Below are 17,927 nucleotides of genomic sequence, written 5' to 3' on the forward strand. Positions count from 1 at the left end.
AATCAAGAATTAGGAGAAGTGCAAATTGTACCACTCCAAAATCTTACAACTACAGACTATCTACTGTTAAAAGAACATATGGGATGTGAACAGTCTCCAGAAATGGGTTGTTTTAATTTGTCTGATTTCTCTCAGACTGTTCAAGTTCAGTTGGACAATATCCACCATATCATAGGTAAGTTTTCACAAATTCCTAAGGTGCCTAACTGGTTTTCTTGGTTTCACTGGAGATGGCTGGTAATTACAGGTATGCTTTGGTTATGTAACTATACTCCTATTATGTTAATGTGTGTGCACAATTTAAGTAGTAGTTTAAAACCTATACATGCTGAAGTTACTCTACAAGAAGATATGTCAAAGAAATAATCAATCTTCCCATGTTTTCTTCCGCCTGCTACTTCTATAGCTTTTCTTCTTCCTTCCTAATTACAACCCTTAAATAGAGTTCGTGCCTCATATCAAATTTACCGTGTATCATAATTTTTCCAAGTGGTAAAGATATCTCAAGACAAATGCTGGGCATAGAAGCCACAGGGCATAAATATGCAAAGAAGTAAAAAGCTAACCTTTTCAAACAGTAAGGCTTCTCTCTCACTTACCAACTTTACATTTCCCTGTATGGCCCCGGAAGATGACTGGTTAGCCAGAGACGGGTAAGATTCCTCAAGGGAGGAACAACCTAAGACAGGCACAGTCTCAGGGGGGCCATCAGGTGAGAAATTGGGGATCAACAGAGGTGAGGCTTAGAGCCTCACCCCCCCTGTTCTGAGAGAAATCTTCTGCATACGTGGATGTTTTATTGCCCTTGTCTAGCTTGGATTAACACATAGTCTACAGGCACACACCTGATCATCTACATTTGCTCTCTTACAACACTAAACTATGTTTTCTACCTTTATCTTGTATCTACCTACCACTTCAGCATTTTATTAAAAATAATAATAATAAAGAGAGAAATGTGGTATCCACATATAAATCAAGTATAAAGATCAAATGAGTATTCATATTTGAACTGTTTATAGTTCATAATGCATGAGCAAAACTGAAAGTTTCTGTGATGACTGCCCTTGTACTGTTCACCATGTAACTTATTCACTATGTAAGAATTTGTTCTCCATGTAAGAACTTGTTCGTTATGCTTCAGAAGATTGGAGACTGATGAAAATTAGGCTTGGGGTGGATTAATGATTATGCATTGAGTATTGACTCCCCTATACAGAATTTTATTGTTGTTAACAACCATTTGATCAATAAATATGAGAGATGCCCTCACAAAAAAAAAAAAAAAAAGTACACATTTCCAATTGTAAAATAAATAGGTAACCGGGATGTAATGTATAGCATAAGGAATATAGTCAAAATATTGTAACAACTTGGTATGGTGATAGCTGGTACCTAGAATTATCATGTATATAAATGTTGAATCACTGTGTTGTACACCTGATACTAATGTAATACTGTGTGTCAACTACCCTTCAATAAAAAATAATTATCTACAAAAAAAAAAAAAAAAGAAACATCTAGGCAACTACACTATGGATATTGAGCACAGGCTACAGTGGGTCCTGAGCCACCACTATCTCCCCTGAATGGAGGCATTAATCATTCAGCTACTGGATTACAGGAAGGCCCAGGGATCCTGAAGGAGGGCTGAGCTGTCTGAGAAGCAGGAATGTGGCACTTGGATGAACTGGAACAGGGGCGGCTATATTGTAATCTGGAGGAGATACCTACATATCTTCACAACTGGGATGTTGCTCTTGTCGATACCTCTGAATGTGAAGCCTGAGTGAAGAATTATTCTACTTTACTTGTCTAATCCTTTAGTTATTGATCCATAGTTGGTGATGATCCTCAGTGCAGTGGCCAGGGGATCACGGGAGGGAGCAGAAGACCAACACTGTTCTTCCTTCTCTTGGTCTAGAGGAGATCAATACAGAGAGCCTCCCTAACTAGCAGGAGGAAGCAGGGGGTCAGTCATTAGGGGCTGCTTTGGCTGCTGTTGTTCATAGCATTTGTTTTTTAAGAAGGAATATTTAGAATGGCCAAACCTTTGGGTGATAAGAAATTAAGCCCTAAGTAAATGTTAGCTGCCATTATTACTTATTTTTATCATTTTAACTACAGCCTGGGAGGCTATATGACTTAGGTAAGAGGCATCTAAATTCAGGACTTTAATTCTGAAAGGGTCCCAGCTCTTATATTTATGAATTTTTATTCTTTCCTAATCAGTCCTTGGTTCTACTTCCTTCACCTCCACAAAGATGTCTAAACAGCCCCTTTGCATATCCATTATTGCTCTTTGCTCAGTTCTATGGGTCGTGAGGTGGTGCGGCCCTTCTTTCTGTCTCTTCTATCTGATGGGACATCTGTTTTATTTGCTGAGTTTCTGCAATTACATGTTATTATAAAAGCATGTTCTCCTAGATTATGCTCATTTCCAAGAGGGAGATTTGGGCGAGCAGTGCTATAACACAGTAGATATTATTTATAAATCAGAAAAATGTTTCAACACTCCTGTTCAACAGTTCATCAGTTATTGAGAAAGATGATTACTGTAAATGTTCCCAAGTAAGGACTTACTCTCTTTATTCACTTCATCTAATGTGAAATGAAAGCTACTAAGAGGCAGAATATTCCTTTGAAGGTGACACTTAATCCTAAAAATGTAGGGTGCACATTGTCTTTATAGATAGACATGTTAGCACTTTAGTGACCCTAGTGAAGGGAGGTGTTGGAGGGGTCTAAAGAAGTACTGGGAGATTAATACTGCAAACAAACCTAAAGAAGTGGAGCAAGTCTCCAGAATAGTTGCAAACAAAAGAACTTGGAGCTTTCTCAGTGGAACAATATTGTGTGAGTCTCTACTAGAAAGTGCCTCAAAGAAGGAACCTCCAGGAATTCTTGTATCATAAACCTCAAAGATTAACAGCATGCATGGCATCAGTAACTCTAAAAGCAAGAGTAAGTTCTGGCACTGTCTGCATCCTCTGGTCATTATCACTGTGGTTTTCTCTTTGCTGAGATGGTCCATATGTTAAAAGCAAGGGAGCTCTTCAGACAAAGACTCTCGCTTCTCCAGCACCTGGTGTAACAGGCTTTAGATATGGGACTAATCTCAGTTCATTTTCATTTTGCCACTTGTTGGCTGTGCAGCTTTTAAAGAGTGACTTAACCTCTTTGTGCTATTGTTCCTATAGCCATAAAGTGAGAATAATGATCTCTGGGTATCAGACCTGCTGTCATTAAATCACAAGACAGCAAGTTCTTGAGCTTGACTTTCTGTTCAGCTGCTTGTCTACTGTGCATCATGCTGGCAGTCAGTCTCGAATGCTCAGTGTGTAGAAGAGGAATGACTATGTCTACATCATGGATGTACACCATGGAGCTGTTGTGAGGATGAAATGTAAGAATGCATAGGAAGTTCTTAGTCCTGTACTTTTTCAGAGTGAGCCCTCACTAAACATCTGCCATTATTAACACAAACAATATTAAGCACCAGGTTCATAGTATATGTTCAGTAAATCTTAGCTCTCCCAGCTCTAAAATATTCCCATTTGAGGGTTAATTTCTTTAGTTATCACCTGAAAATGAAAACTTTTCTGGCTAGGGAACTACTTATGGTTGCTAATTTTGCAATTTTCTCCTCAAAACTTTCTGAACCTTCTTCTGTGGGAGGCTTATAGGTCAGATCATTTTGGGATAATGGACCCTTTGTTTCAGATATTCTTGCACAGAAGAGAATATGGGCTATGATTGATTTTACCAGCAGTTAAAGATAATTGTCACAAAGATTTGGAAAGTATGACAGGAAGGAGCACAGACTGTGGGAGCAGATGAGAGGGGCTGAATCCCAGTCCAACTTTTTCAGTTATATGGCCTTGTGCTAGTTTTTTTTTTGTTTTTGTTTTTGTTTTTTAAACTATCCTGGGCTTACTGGAGAACTTAATGAAAATAATGCCTATGTGAGAGGCTGATCAAATGAGATTACTGATGTGAAATTGCCTGTGTTTTGCAAACTATACAGCACTATACAAAGATACTTGAAGACATAAAAATCAAGAGAGTTATTTCTATTACATCAAGATTCCAGAATAGAATGGTTTTGGAAATAAAAGAGGAAATTGACAATATTATTTTAGTGAGTGTAGTAGCACAGCAAATGTTTTGTATGTTTAAAAGTTTTCTTCAGAAAACAGGGGCAAGGATCAGAAGGAATTAGAATTCAAATTCAGTTACCTCTAGATCTGCTTCTATATTTCAATGTTATACTGTAACATATTGCATTTTTAGAGACAGATTATGGGCAGGTATCTGGAATTTAGTGCAATTCCTACATTCCAGTTAGGTCATAACATAGAACTTGAGGTGCATAGAACCATATGGTGAAGAAAGACTTTTAGCATGGATTATCCCTGTCCTATGATTATATCATGATGATGGAAAAACATATGTTAAAGTACCTCCCGATTTAACATTTCATTTCTTAGATTGAAGGTATATAGAATTTGTTGTCAATAAATGGGCTCTGGGAGTACAGCAGACATTTTGATACCCACTAAATATCTTCAGGATTCCATCCTCTGGGTATATGGTAAGATCACAATTCCTGTTCCCCTTGTGTTTGCCCATGTAACTCATTCTGGCCAATGAGATGTGGGCAGAAGAGGTACCTGATATTTCTGGGCTACAGCACTGGGACTGCTGCTTTGAGACCCTCAGAGCTCCATTTTCTTTCATGCAAAGTAACTGGCAACTTTGGAAATGGTCGTTGCTCTGTTAGCTGGGAGCTTGAGTGGCCAAGAAGAGCAGAGGTCCCCTGCTGATCTAGTGTACAGGGGAGATACATCTCTGTAATGGCCAGCCTCAGGGGCCATGTATTGTGTGATCATGCACATGTTCCTTAACTTTTCTAAGCTTCAATTTACTCATCTGTATTATTATCTCATTGGGAGGTTATACTAACGCTAAAGTCATAGTGTTGTTTTGAGAATTAAACAATATAGATAAAATACTTAGGATAGAACCTGGCATATGGCAGACATGAAGAAATGTATTTATTACAATTTTATTAGAACCTAGGATCGTAGTATTTGAATGCAGTTTAGATGCCATCTACTCTAGCATGCTATAGTTTTCATCACTGACTGAGGAGAGTAGTTGGGTTGGTTAACTGCTAAAACAAGGTTCTTAATATGTAGTACACAACTCCCTCTGAAACTGCATGACAAACTTGTACAAATAGGGTTCCTGGCTTCCATCAGATTCTCAATGGAGTTCATCTCCAACCAAATGTTAAACATTACTTTTATAAGGTCTCTGCTGATTCCTAAGTTATATAATTATAAATGCCTTGCTAAAATCAAGATACATCCATTTGATCCTTCTGGTATCCTTAATTAGAAAAGGGAAAAAACGTTAATTTGGCCTGACCTTGTGCACATTGCCCATTCCCTTTCCTAATAGCCCTGGGGGTAATTGTTCTGGGTCAGGAGGCATCTCTCCCTTAGAGAGCAGCTGTGTGACTTGCTGCCATAGGGCATTGCCTCATGGGTGTCTTCCAGCGTGGGCTGTCGTGGGGCAGTGAGGATTACCGTATGCTGGGAAAACTGGGGCAACAGTATCTGGTAATAAACAGGGAGCAGAAACTGAAACATGCTTAGAAGTAGCATTAGAGAAGGGTATACGACAATGAGAAGCATCCCAGGGGGACCAGAAAGCTGATTCGGTTCTGGACTGGCATACAACCCAAGGCGGAAAGGAAGAATGATCACAGAAAGGTTTGCTCAGCATATGCCCAGCTACTTCTGGAGCACAGATGCAGACAAGCCTGGGAGAGCTCACTGCTGGCCCACCCACTTCAGGGAAAGAAGGTGCAGGCTGCTAGCTAAGGTTTGTGCTAGATGCCCTCCCAGATGACCACAGGCACACAGACATAACGACTCAGCCCTGTTGATTTTGGAGGGGGTGAAATGACCTTCAAGTTGCTGGATGAAGATTACATGTACTTGGAGAGAGCTAGGGCTGGAGCAGAGATGGAGACTGTCACATGTGCATTCTCTTAATTGGGTTTATCACCTTTGTGTTGCAAAAGTATTTACTAAACATCAATTAGATGCCAAGCACTGTGCTAGTTGCTCTGGATCCAAAGGGGTGAACAAGAATCACCCTCTGTCTTCAAGGAACTCATATTCTAGTTGGTGAATATAAACCCAAACTCCTAGGGTGGATGATGTGATTGAATGATCCGTTTTCTGACTTGCATCAGATGATATTACCTGACTTGCTTCCAGATAGGATTTTTCTCTTCCCTTGTTCTCTATGCTCCCAGAATAGCTATTACCATATTTTCATAAGCATGTTTTTGCAAGCTTGCAACTTCCTTTATTCTTCCCAGTCTGAGGCATTCCTTTGGGTCTGAGCTTTTTTATGGGCTCCTGCACCCATTGCTCCCATCCTTTCTTTTTTTAAAAAAATAAGCTCATTAAAAAACAAAAACTAGAAAAATCACTTTACTTTATCTGTCTCCACCTTCACTTCTACTTGTAAACATAAGTGACCATGTTGCCGGAATTTTCTCTTTTTAAAGAGTCTCTTATTTATTCCCCTTGGGCCTTTTTTCCTTTGAGAGTGTGAACCCAGGAAATTATTCTCAAGTTTCCTTTGGGCATTTTAAAATCAACATTCCTTAAAGCTAAGACCCATACTGATGGTCATTCACATTTAAACACTCAGTCTGAACACTCCCATCCCTGCCTGTCCTCGCAAAGTGCTTTATGTTTTCCTAAGTTTTACCATTATTAGGACATCTTAGGTAGGCCATTCTACAAAGAAAGGACTTGAGATCTAAGATACTGCCTTGGCTTTATTTCACTGGCAATGTTATCATGGATTGCTAGGAGGTAGTAAATATATAGTCCCAGTGACCTTACTCAATTTCTGGTCATCTGATCCATATTTATAAATATCCACTTCTCTTTGATGCTTTGGAGCATAGTTTCTGAGAATGCATACTTAGAGCTCAGCAATGGACATGAGGAAAGAAAAATGAAGAACCTATGGCACTAAGCATTAGTAACACCAACTTTGGCAATAGAATAAGGCAGGCAAGCTGGCAGGGCCCATAGCAAGAACTACTACTGCTCAAGTAAACAGGCACATCTCAGTAATTAGCAACACATTCTCATAATTGCTTCCCAAATGGCCAAGGCATTTGGTTTTTTAAAACAGGATTCTGAAAGCATAGATATGTGTGCTCTGTGGCGTATATTTGCACACACTTTCCTCTCTTCCCACCTCATTACTGAACTTCTGTACACAGAAATTGGATTCATTTACTCTCTTTGTCTCTGTTTTTGGTGTTTCATTGGTAGCTTCCTCTCATATCTTCATCAATCTTGACATGTTTCCTCTCCCATTTTGGAGTTTTTAGTTATATTTTTTTACAGTTTTTGCTGGTGAGACTTTCATCATTGCACAACTTCATGTCTCATGAAAGCCCTTAGATTTCTACAGAGATGGAAGTCACATTAGATTCAGTAAGGAACCAATGGAACCTTGTGGGCCTTGAGGTTTGAAGTGACTTTGAACCTTTTGGGGATCAATTTCTTGTGACTTGCTGAAAGAAGGTTTCTATTTCTAAGCGGAGAAAGCATCTCTTCACAAAAGCTCTGAAGACTAGGACATCAAATAACTCTTACAAAACAACATTTTGATGAGTTAAGTGTAAATGAATCAGCAACATATGGATTGAATTTCCCTTAAAATACACATGGGTTTAAAAATTAAGGGGAAAAGTACTTGGCAAAATTCTCTTTGGGTTTGGCCAAGTCTGATTCCTTTGAAAACTAATTCAAGATATGATGCCAATCTCAAAATGCTTCTGGGTCCCCATATCTCTGGTTCAAAGTGCTCTCTTCCTCAGAATCCTGTTTCTTAGCTTTGCTCACTGTTGTCAGGACTATGTCCCCTTAATAATCCTAATTAGAATTGCATCTAAAAGCAGGAGGTTCATGTGAAAATCTTCTCCCATGTAGGAACGGCTAATGACCAGATCTTTGCAGAGTGCATTGAATAGGCACATTATGATTCATTTACTTCCTAATCATTTATTGAATATTTATTGCATGTTAGGCACCTAAATAATGAAGATGGATCAAGTATGGTTCTGCTAGCCAGAAAACTAGTCTGCAGGTAAACCAGACAGACATCATGATGAGTGTCCCGTGGGCTGGATTCCTCCCGGGCCACAGAATTTACTCCAAGTGGTTCATCTAACTCTCCTTCTTATTGTCATTTTGAGAGTTGCTTTCTAATTCACACACTCCTGAATTTAATGATGAATCTGTGTACAGAGATGCAGGTAGGGTTAAGGAAGAATGAAATGAAAAGACTATAGAAACAGTGTGTAGCCATTGTCATCTTAAGGCTGAAAGAACAAGAGGAAAATGGAATTAATAGCACCCAGGGAAAGTTGGAGCCATGAAGATAAGTCACCAGCATAAGCCATGACTGGGTACAGCTACTGTCAGGGACATGGTGTTACAGCGTGAAGGGCCAGGGAAGAGCTACAAGGGAAGCTGGATGCAGTCAGTGGTGCTGAGGAGGGCAGAGAAAATCAGAGAATCAATCAGGAGGGGCAGTAGGTGCAAAAAAGCAAAACTAAGCTGGTGTGCAACTAAAGGAGAAATAACCCCATGAAAAAAAACATCCATGACTGAAGATGATAGTGTACATAGAGCTTAATGCACCTTAACTGCACTTTGAAGACTGAGGAAGGATTCTGATAAGTGAATTTGGAATGGTGGGAGTGAAAATATCTTTAGGTCCAAGGGATGACATAAAGAGAGCACAAAACATGTTGGGAAAGGTAGCTGGTTCATATTTATAAATGGTTTGGCTCATCTAGGATATTTGAATAATATGCTCAGGAGGTTTATTAGTCACAGTTTTCCAGATTTATGATAAAGACTTGACTCACATGATTACGGAAGTCAGGAAATCCCATGATCAGCTGTCTGCAAGCTGGAGCTCCAGAAAAGCTGGTGGTGTAGTTCTAGTCTGAGTGTGAAGGTCTGAGAACCAGAGGGCTGACAGTAAAAGTTCTAGTCTAGGAGCAGAAGACTGATGTCCCAGCTCAACAGTCAGATGTATACAAAGAGAATTCTTTGTTCTTCTGCTTTTCTGTTCTGTTCAGGTCTTCACTGGATTGGATGAAGCCCCACCACACTGCTTTACTAGGTCTATAGATTCAAATGCTAATCTCTTCTGAAAATACCCCAACAGACACACAGAGAAATGTTTAGCCAGATATCTAGATAGGCACCCTGTGGCCTCATCAAGTAGACACCCAAAATTAACCATCAGAGAGACTGAACTTTATTCACTAGAAAAAGTGGAGCCACTGGAGATTTTTGAGCAGGGGTGTAATAAAATCAAAAGTAGTGTATTAGGAAAGGTAGTCTGGTAGCTTTGGGTTAAATGGATCAGAAAAGGGAAAGTTTGGGGATCGGGTAATGAGAAGGCTCTAGAAAGCTTGATTTGTATAACTTGATGTCTTGATTTATATTTTGCACAATATTTATTGATTTCCTCATAGTCGATGACATTTTACTTCTGTACCCCGCAATACAGTTACATCTCTGTTTTTAGTTAAATCACAATTGGTGATTATATCATCATGATTTGTAAATATTGTTTACTGCTGAACCAAGTAGTGTATCAGGATTTCATCTTTTTCTTTTAAAACATTTTGTTTTTCTTGGAGATTCTAATTGGGTCAATTTTTTACTCACACAATTTACTCACACAAATGTTCATCATATCAACTGTTGTATCAAATTTCCCTTTTTCCTGGAGTCTTTTCTTCCAGAATCCTCAGTCCTCAGTCTCCAGTCTGGACTGTTTGTGCTTTCTGGCTTTATCCTGGGAATTCTGTGACGGATTTTTGTTTTCTTTTTCTTGGATTCCTACTTCCCTATTCTCTTTTATTTCATTGCTAGAGTACATTCCTTAATGGGCTTACTAAAAAAGAGAACATAGGTTAATTTTCTGCTTACTTAAATCTATTCCTTCTAATCTACATTTGGCTGATAGCTTGATTGGCTTAGAATGGTTGGTGAATAATTTCTCTTTTCCTGTGTATTTTGAAGGCAGCATTGCTGATGAGAAGTTTGATGTTCTTTTTATTCTTGACCAGTTGTATTAAATCAGATTCTTTTTTCTCTGGAAGCTTCTCAGGCATTCTGTTTTGGCCCCAGTGTCCTGAAATTTCATAGTGATATGTGTAGATGTTTTTCATTCACTGTGCTGGAGATTCAAATGGATCTTTTTCAATCTAAACATCAGGGTCCTTCAACTCCATGATACTTACTGTAAATTTCCTACAATATTTTATTCTGGTTTTTTTTTTTCAGTCTTCTTCTTTTGGAATTTATGTTGATTGGATATTAGACCTCTTCACTTGATCCTTTAAATCTCATTTCTCCTCTAGATTTTTATGTATTTTTATTCCTTGGAAATTTCTTTCACTTTATCTGACTTTTTATCTTTCAGTTTTTTTCATGGTTATTTTAAATTTCAAGAGCTGTTTCTAATTGTTCTTTTCTCATAGTATTTTCTTCTTGTGTTAGAAAGGAAACAAATCTCTTATATCTCTCTGATAATATTAATTAAAATCCTTCTGAAGTAGTTTTCCTGTCCCCTGAGTTATTTTTTTCCTCCATGTCCCCTCTACAGCAACTTTCATTACTTTGGTCCCTTTCTTATATGAGAGGCTTTTCTTAAGGGTTAGCTTCTCCATTCATATTTAAGACTAATAATTTTCAAACTGTGTATTCATACAGTAGAATACTCCTTAGAAATAAAAAAAGAATAAAAACTGATACATGAAACAACACTGATGAATCTCAAATGCATTGAGAGCTCATACTAAGTGAGAGCAGTAGGACACAAAAAGTACATATCATGTAATTCCATGTACAGGAAATTTTTGAAAAGGCAGAACTGTAGTGACAAAAGCAGATAAGCAGTTGCCAGGAGCCAGGGACTGAAGGAAAACTTTGGCTGCAAAGGGATATGAGGAAAATTTTTGAGTGATGGAAATGTTCTGCATTTGTATTGGGGGAGTGGTTATATGGCCATACTCATTGGCCAAAATTAACCAAATTTTATACATACAATTGGTGAATTTTATTATATGCAAGTAATACCTCAATAAAATGGACTTAACAAAAAATAAATTGAAATTTTTTGTGGGCAGGACTGGTTGACTTGGAGTCTTAGATTTCATTGAGAATATCTTACAAATGGTAGTATGGAGGTCTTTCTTGCTATTGAGTATCTTTGCAGCAAGAATTGACGGGTATTCTGCATGTGATCTCGGGAGTGCTGCCTCTACATAGAGAGTTTCAAATTCTACCAATTTTAATTATTATCGCTTTTCATTGTATCTGTTATCTCCAGCTCCCTAGATTTTCCTTTTAAATTTCCTAAAATAAGCCATTTTGAAGCAAATAAAACTTGACTCGAGATATATTTAAATTTATGTGTAATATAGATTTTTTCCATGAGGAAGCAAAAAGAGAAAGAAATGAAAACTGAAGAAACTAGCTATCTATGTGTATATCTTTTTATTTAGAATTTCCACAAGCTGTGGAATTGGGAGTTGAGATCACTTTTCAGATCTCAGGGATTGCAGTCCTCTGCTGACACTTAAGATCCATGGAATGCATGAGAAGAGGCCCTCACAGTGTCTAAGAGAACACTTGTCTATGTCGCAGGCTACCCCACTCCTGCCCTGGGCTATTATTTCTTCAAAATATTTGTAAAAATGAGAAAATATTTAAAAAATACTGAAAGTATAAGATGCCTATGCATCCCTCACCCAGTTTTAAGTGATGTTATTTTTCATTTTACTGTGTTTTCTTTAGGAGTTTCATAAGAAGTAAAAATACCTTAGATACTGCTAAACTTCCCTGTGCCTCATTAATCTTTCCCATTTCCCTTCCAGAAATAACCAACTTCCCTGATGCTAATGTGACATTTCCTCACATTTTGGTACTTTAAAATAAATAATTAAAGATATAAATAATGTATACTCTTTTTTGCATTTTAAAAATTTACATGAAATACCATCATACTATGTAATATTTTGTCACTTGATTTTTTTCATTCAGCTTTGTTTTTGACTTTTATCCGTATTGATACATAGAACTAACTAGTTCATTCATCTTAGTAGCTGTAAAATATTCCAAGGAAAGAAAAAATCAGAGTTTATGTATCCATTCTCCTCAGAGGACTGTTGGGTAGTTTACCTGTTTTTGTGATTACATGCAGTGCTTCAGCAAACCTTCCGCACATGTCTTCAGGAGCTCATGTGTGGGGGTTTCTCCAGCACAGGGGCTCTTACACACTAGGGTGCATTAGAACCAGTAGGAGTGGTCGTGACGACATGGACATTTGGTCCCTACCCCAGAGTTCCTATTTCGACAGGTATAGGCAAGCCCAAGAAACTGAGTTTTTAATAAATGCCCGGGTGGTGCTAATGTTGGTGTAGGAACTAAACTGAGAACCACTGCTCTGGGATTGATATCTACAGGTGAAATTTTTGGCCACTGGATATGTTTATATTTTCCACTTTTGTATGGATTTCCAAACTGCTAGGGGTTCCTAAACATATAGAGTTGTTTGCACCAATATATGTCTCCATATCAATGTATGCATTCCTATTTCTATTTTGCCCATGTTATAAGTCTTTAAAATCATTGTCAATCCAAATGATCTTTTATTCTTTTATGTTTTTCTGATTAATAGTGAAATTGAGCATAATTTCCTATGTTTTATGTCCATTGTTTTTTCTTTTCTATGTATTCTATCCTTTACCTTTTATCACCGAATTAGAAGGACTGATTTGTTTGCATATTTCTTTATTTTATTGCTTTGTGAAATTTCTTTATATATTATGGATATTAAATTTTAATCTGGTAATGGTCTACAAATTTCTTAATCTCTTAGTGTGGGATTTTTTTCTTTTCATTTTATGTTTGTTTTTTTTAATGGAGAAAGGTTTAAAATATTAATAGAACCAGTGTCAATACTTTTCTTTGTGATTTGTGGTTTTATAATATTGAAAGAAATATTTCCCTGACCAGAAGTCTTTAAGTATCATATATTTATAAACTTAAAATTTCTACTTACTTTTTTACATTTTGTTTTTAATTTATTTGGAAGTAATTATGTGTATTTTGTAAGGTAGGAAGGTAATTATTTTTCCCTTGTGGAGAATCAGTCACTACCTCTATCATAATGAAGTTCCCATTCATTTTTGTATCAGTTTCCAGACTCCTTTGTCAATTCAATTAATATTTTTTCTGTTCCAGAGTCAATACTATACTTTTTAATTACTTGGAATTTGAAATGTTTAGAAAATATCTTTCAGGGAATTTCTTCTCACCTTATTCTCTTCTTCAAAATAAACTCCTTTCTCCTTGGTTCTTCTGACAAAGTTCAATTTGTCAAGTTGAGTGAAATACTGGGGTTACATTTTTCGGTTGTCTCTATCTCTATTTAGTGTTGAAGAGTTTCTGTGTAATAATGTGTTCTTATTTGCACTTCATATTTTTACAAAAATTTGAGGTAGATTAGAAAAATAGGCTACAGTGTAATATAAATAATTGTGTAATCTGTGTGTGCGCTGGAAGGTGAAAACACAGGAGAAAAGTATGCCAACCATAGAAGTCACAAAATAACTGGAGTAAAGCATAAAACCTTATTTAGACCTTTCCAGTGAGAATGAAGAAGAATGTGATAAAAATTTGACTCCTCTGATAGAATGCAACACATAAGTTTATGGTGGAAATAGTTGTATTCTAATACCAAGCACTGTCAGGACATCTTATGTGGAACATCTCATAGGGAATACTGAAAGATAACATCCTCTATAATAATTTATTAACAAGTACAGAAATGCATTCCTTGGTGGCAGTGAATAACATTTTAAGGTTATAAAATTGATACTAAATAGCTAATGTGATGTATTCTACCCCTTGCCATGATCCAACTTGATTTATGGAGGAATGAGAATGTCTGTCTTTAGGACAATGAAATTCTTTTCTAACTCTGCAATTGGCAAACTAGAACTCTCAGGTCCAATCCACCCTACCACGTGTTTTTGTAAATAAACTTTTACTGGAATACAGCCACACTCATTTGTCTACATATTGTCTATGGCTGCTTACCAATAGCAGAGTTGAGTAGCTGCATTAAAGACCATATGGCTGGCAAAACTGAAAGTATTTTCTCTCTGGCCCTTTCCAGAGAAAGTTTGCCACCCCCAACTCCAAATTATCATTCCTTAAGTTACTAACTTTATATTTAGTCTAGGTGTATTTTTTATACCCCTTTTCAGCAAGTGAGAGTATAAACCAAAGTTGTAATGGGCATAGTGGCGCTTTGCCAAAATGATTCATTAATGTCTTTGTCCTGGAAGAAAATGTACTCTCACTCTGTATACTCTTCCTACCCAGGAATTTTATCACCCAGAGAGAAAAACAACCTAAGAGCACAAAGGTTCAGCCTCTTACCACCATTCCCCTCTTCGTCATCCAGCCTTTGCAGAGTGCCTCCTGGACTGTCCTTTGAACAGGCCATGGGAATCCTGAGGTGCCATTTTTCTCCTCATCTGGACTCAAGTTCTGGTTAACTCTGTGATTTTTTCAACTTCTTTTCCCTGTAGACCCAGTACTGAATTCCTCTCAGCTCCCTGATTTTAAGTCATCCTTGTTAATTTTTTTCTTAAGGACTGGTTAACTGAACTGTCACAACTCCAAACTGGCAATATGTTCCAGTGGAAAAGCACAGAATTTAGAGCCAGAAGTCCTGTTTTTGAGTTTTTAACCTTGATGCTTACCAGATGAATGACCTTGGGCAGGTTGCTTAAACTTCAAACCTCTGTGTTCTCATCTGCAAAACAAAGATGCTAATAATGGTTGCTATACCTACCTGTTAGGACCATTGTGAGAGACAAACAAGATATGTGAAAATAATTTGTAATCCACAAAATAATACACACATGCTCAATATTATCACCAGCTCTCAAAGTCTCCCTCAGTGTTTTTCCTAATCACTTCTTAATAAAAGTTTTTCACTTTCTTTTAGGAACCATTCCGTTAATTTGCCATAGCCGCCTCCTTGCCAAAGAGCCTCAGCATTGTGTCAGCATCTGTCTTCTTTGGGAATGTGCTCTTCCTGCAGGCGCAGCCACCCTCTACAAATCACTGTTCTACAACCTGAATATAAAAGCTGAGCTATGGATTTTGACTGTCTGAGGATGGGGATCAAAGAACAGTTGTTCCCTTTGCCCCTCCCTCTCTAATTCTCTGTTATCTCATGGCCCTGGACCCCAGAGCCATCCTGACTGTGCTCAGAGTCTTACACACTCTTCACTGACCACCACTCTTTAATTTCTTGCCTAACTCCTCCCTCTGAGCACAAAACCAGAGGATGGGGCAAAAGTGGGAATGGGGATGTAAATACCCTTAAAAAAATACTGCCTGTTATCCTCTTCTCCCCCACTGCTTTTCTTAGGATACAAATTTGTGCCTCAAATTCCTTCCTTTGCGAGGCTTTCTCCATCTCTTTATCTCACCTCTTTTCTAGCTCCACCCACTCTCTAGGAGGAGGAATTGGCCACTGGATTCATCCCATTTCAGAATATGGATAGGGTCACTTAAGAGTGAGTAGGGTCACTCTTTATTAAAAGATAGCATCATATGTGAGGTCCTTTATTCTTCATTTTCCTTCCTTGTATACATCCTTTTAAGAATGTATTGTTCCTTTAACGTCCAGTATCATGGAGCCAGCTCAAGAGTGGTCCATTTGCAAAGTTTGGATTGAGCTCAGGATGTGGTAGAGACCTTCGCTGGCTGTTAGGACAAGCTGTCTGTCTCCACCCAGCCTACTAGAACTCTGCACTGGATGTTGGACTAAACTTAAAATTAGTTAAAATAACAACCAAATGAGATTCCTTTGCTCTTTGCTATTGCTCTATCTGTGGATATTCCCCCAGCACTCTTATAGAGGAGGGGTAACTGAGATGTCTTTATACCATCAATAGCTCACACAGTTTACATCTATAATCTCACAAATAAATTCCCAGAGTGGTCACTGGACCACTGTTTTCTGCAAAGGGCTAGACTGTGCATTCTGAGCTAAACTCAACTGGGATACTATGTTACAAACTGTAATCTAAATTTCCTTCAATTTTAAACTGCCTTCTACAGAAGGGAAAAATGAGGATTACAAAAAAACAAACATGACCATGATATCTTTGCCAGATAAAACATAATTGGCTTTATTTTTCCCCTTTGCACCATTAAGAGATTTATCATCTCCTATTTATTTTCAGCACTTTTCTTCATTTCTGGGAAGTCTGACCTGCCTAAATCATTATTGCATCTGAACGGAGTTTTGCAGACAGATTTCCAGTAATGGGCTCAAATAATGGGCTCTATTTGGCATTTCAATGGCCCTTTAATGGCACAGAGAAGGCCAGTGCTGCTTATATGTTTCCTGAGAAGCGAACGTGAGTGGCCCCAGGGGCCTGGTGGCATGATCTGAAGCAGCCCACCACAGATTTTAAAATTCTTTACAGTCATACATTATGGAAAGTTTGCATTCCACGTTGCAGCATATTTGTGTTTCCTTATATATAAAAATGTCTGAATGTTTTAATTGACATTTTAGGCAGGTGTACCATTTTTTTCCTGGCACATTTGTACTATATATTGTTTACCCTTAGTGGTAGGTGCACCCCCAGCCTGAGATTTAGAGGCAGCGAAACTGGATTTCAATCTTGATTCTGCCACTTTTTAGATACCTTAACCTGGCCAATCAGTTATCCTCTTAGAATATAGATCTTCATCTGTAAAACAGCTGTGTGATAATCGAATCTACAATCAGGGATTCCTTCTTGTTGAATATTTGTTCAATGTTGAGTGGGAAGGACTGATTAGAACCAATGGAGACATTTGAATTCTAGACTATTCTGAAGATGATTTAGTGCAGCATTTTCATGAAATGTAGCTGCCCTCATTTTGCAATAGTTCCACTTTATCGTCTTAGTTCCTTGGGGATGTTTATAGTGTTTTTCCTCATAGGTGTGCCAATGTTAGGAACAGTAATTTTCATAGGAAACTTTTAAGACAGCTGCCAGCCCCATGCTCCCAGACTCACCCATAATGAATTTGAGTTCAACAAATACTTATCAAGGAACTTTCCTGTGTCCATCACTTGCTGGGTACTCTGGGTTCTATGGACAAATTGTGAGCAATGGTCCTACTCTCAAGGACTTGGAGTTTTATTAGAGGAAACCCACAAAGCAGTTGTCAGTATTTATCAGCAATAATACAAGAATATGTTAAGAATATCAACTATAAGAATACATATTTATCAAGGGTCTACTAAATAACACACTTGGTAACTTTCTTCTAATTCCCAAAACAACTTTGAAAGATGAAAAGTATTATTTCTGTTTTACTGATATGGAAATCAAGGCTGTAGTTCAAGACAGTTTCATCAAGTGTTAAAAAGAAAAAGTAGATTTAACAGGGTCATATGTCAGCTACCATGTCTTACTGCCTTAAGTTATTCTGTGTAAATGAGCTTTCTCCACACTGATTCTGATTCTTGAATTGGAGTATTTTGGGTCAAATGAAGGTAACATGATAACCTCTTAGTTTTCAGAAGCAAAGCAGCTATGAGATTTATTCAGTATTTGCTGTATTGATCAAAGAGTCTCATTACTATAAAAATAACCCTAAATTTCAGTACCATGTTTTATATCCTTCTGTGAACCCCCTCCCACTTCTAGCATAGTGCCTGATAGATAGCCAGTCAGAAACTATTAGTGCTCAGTAGTTTCCAGGTGT

This window comes from Manis pentadactyla, chromosome 3, assembly GCF_030020395.1.
Source record: "Manis pentadactyla isolate mManPen7 chromosome 3, mManPen7.hap1, whole genome shotgun sequence".
In the NCBI taxonomy this organism is placed as follows: domain Eukaryota; kingdom Metazoa; phylum Chordata; class Mammalia; order Pholidota; family Manidae; genus Manis; species Manis pentadactyla.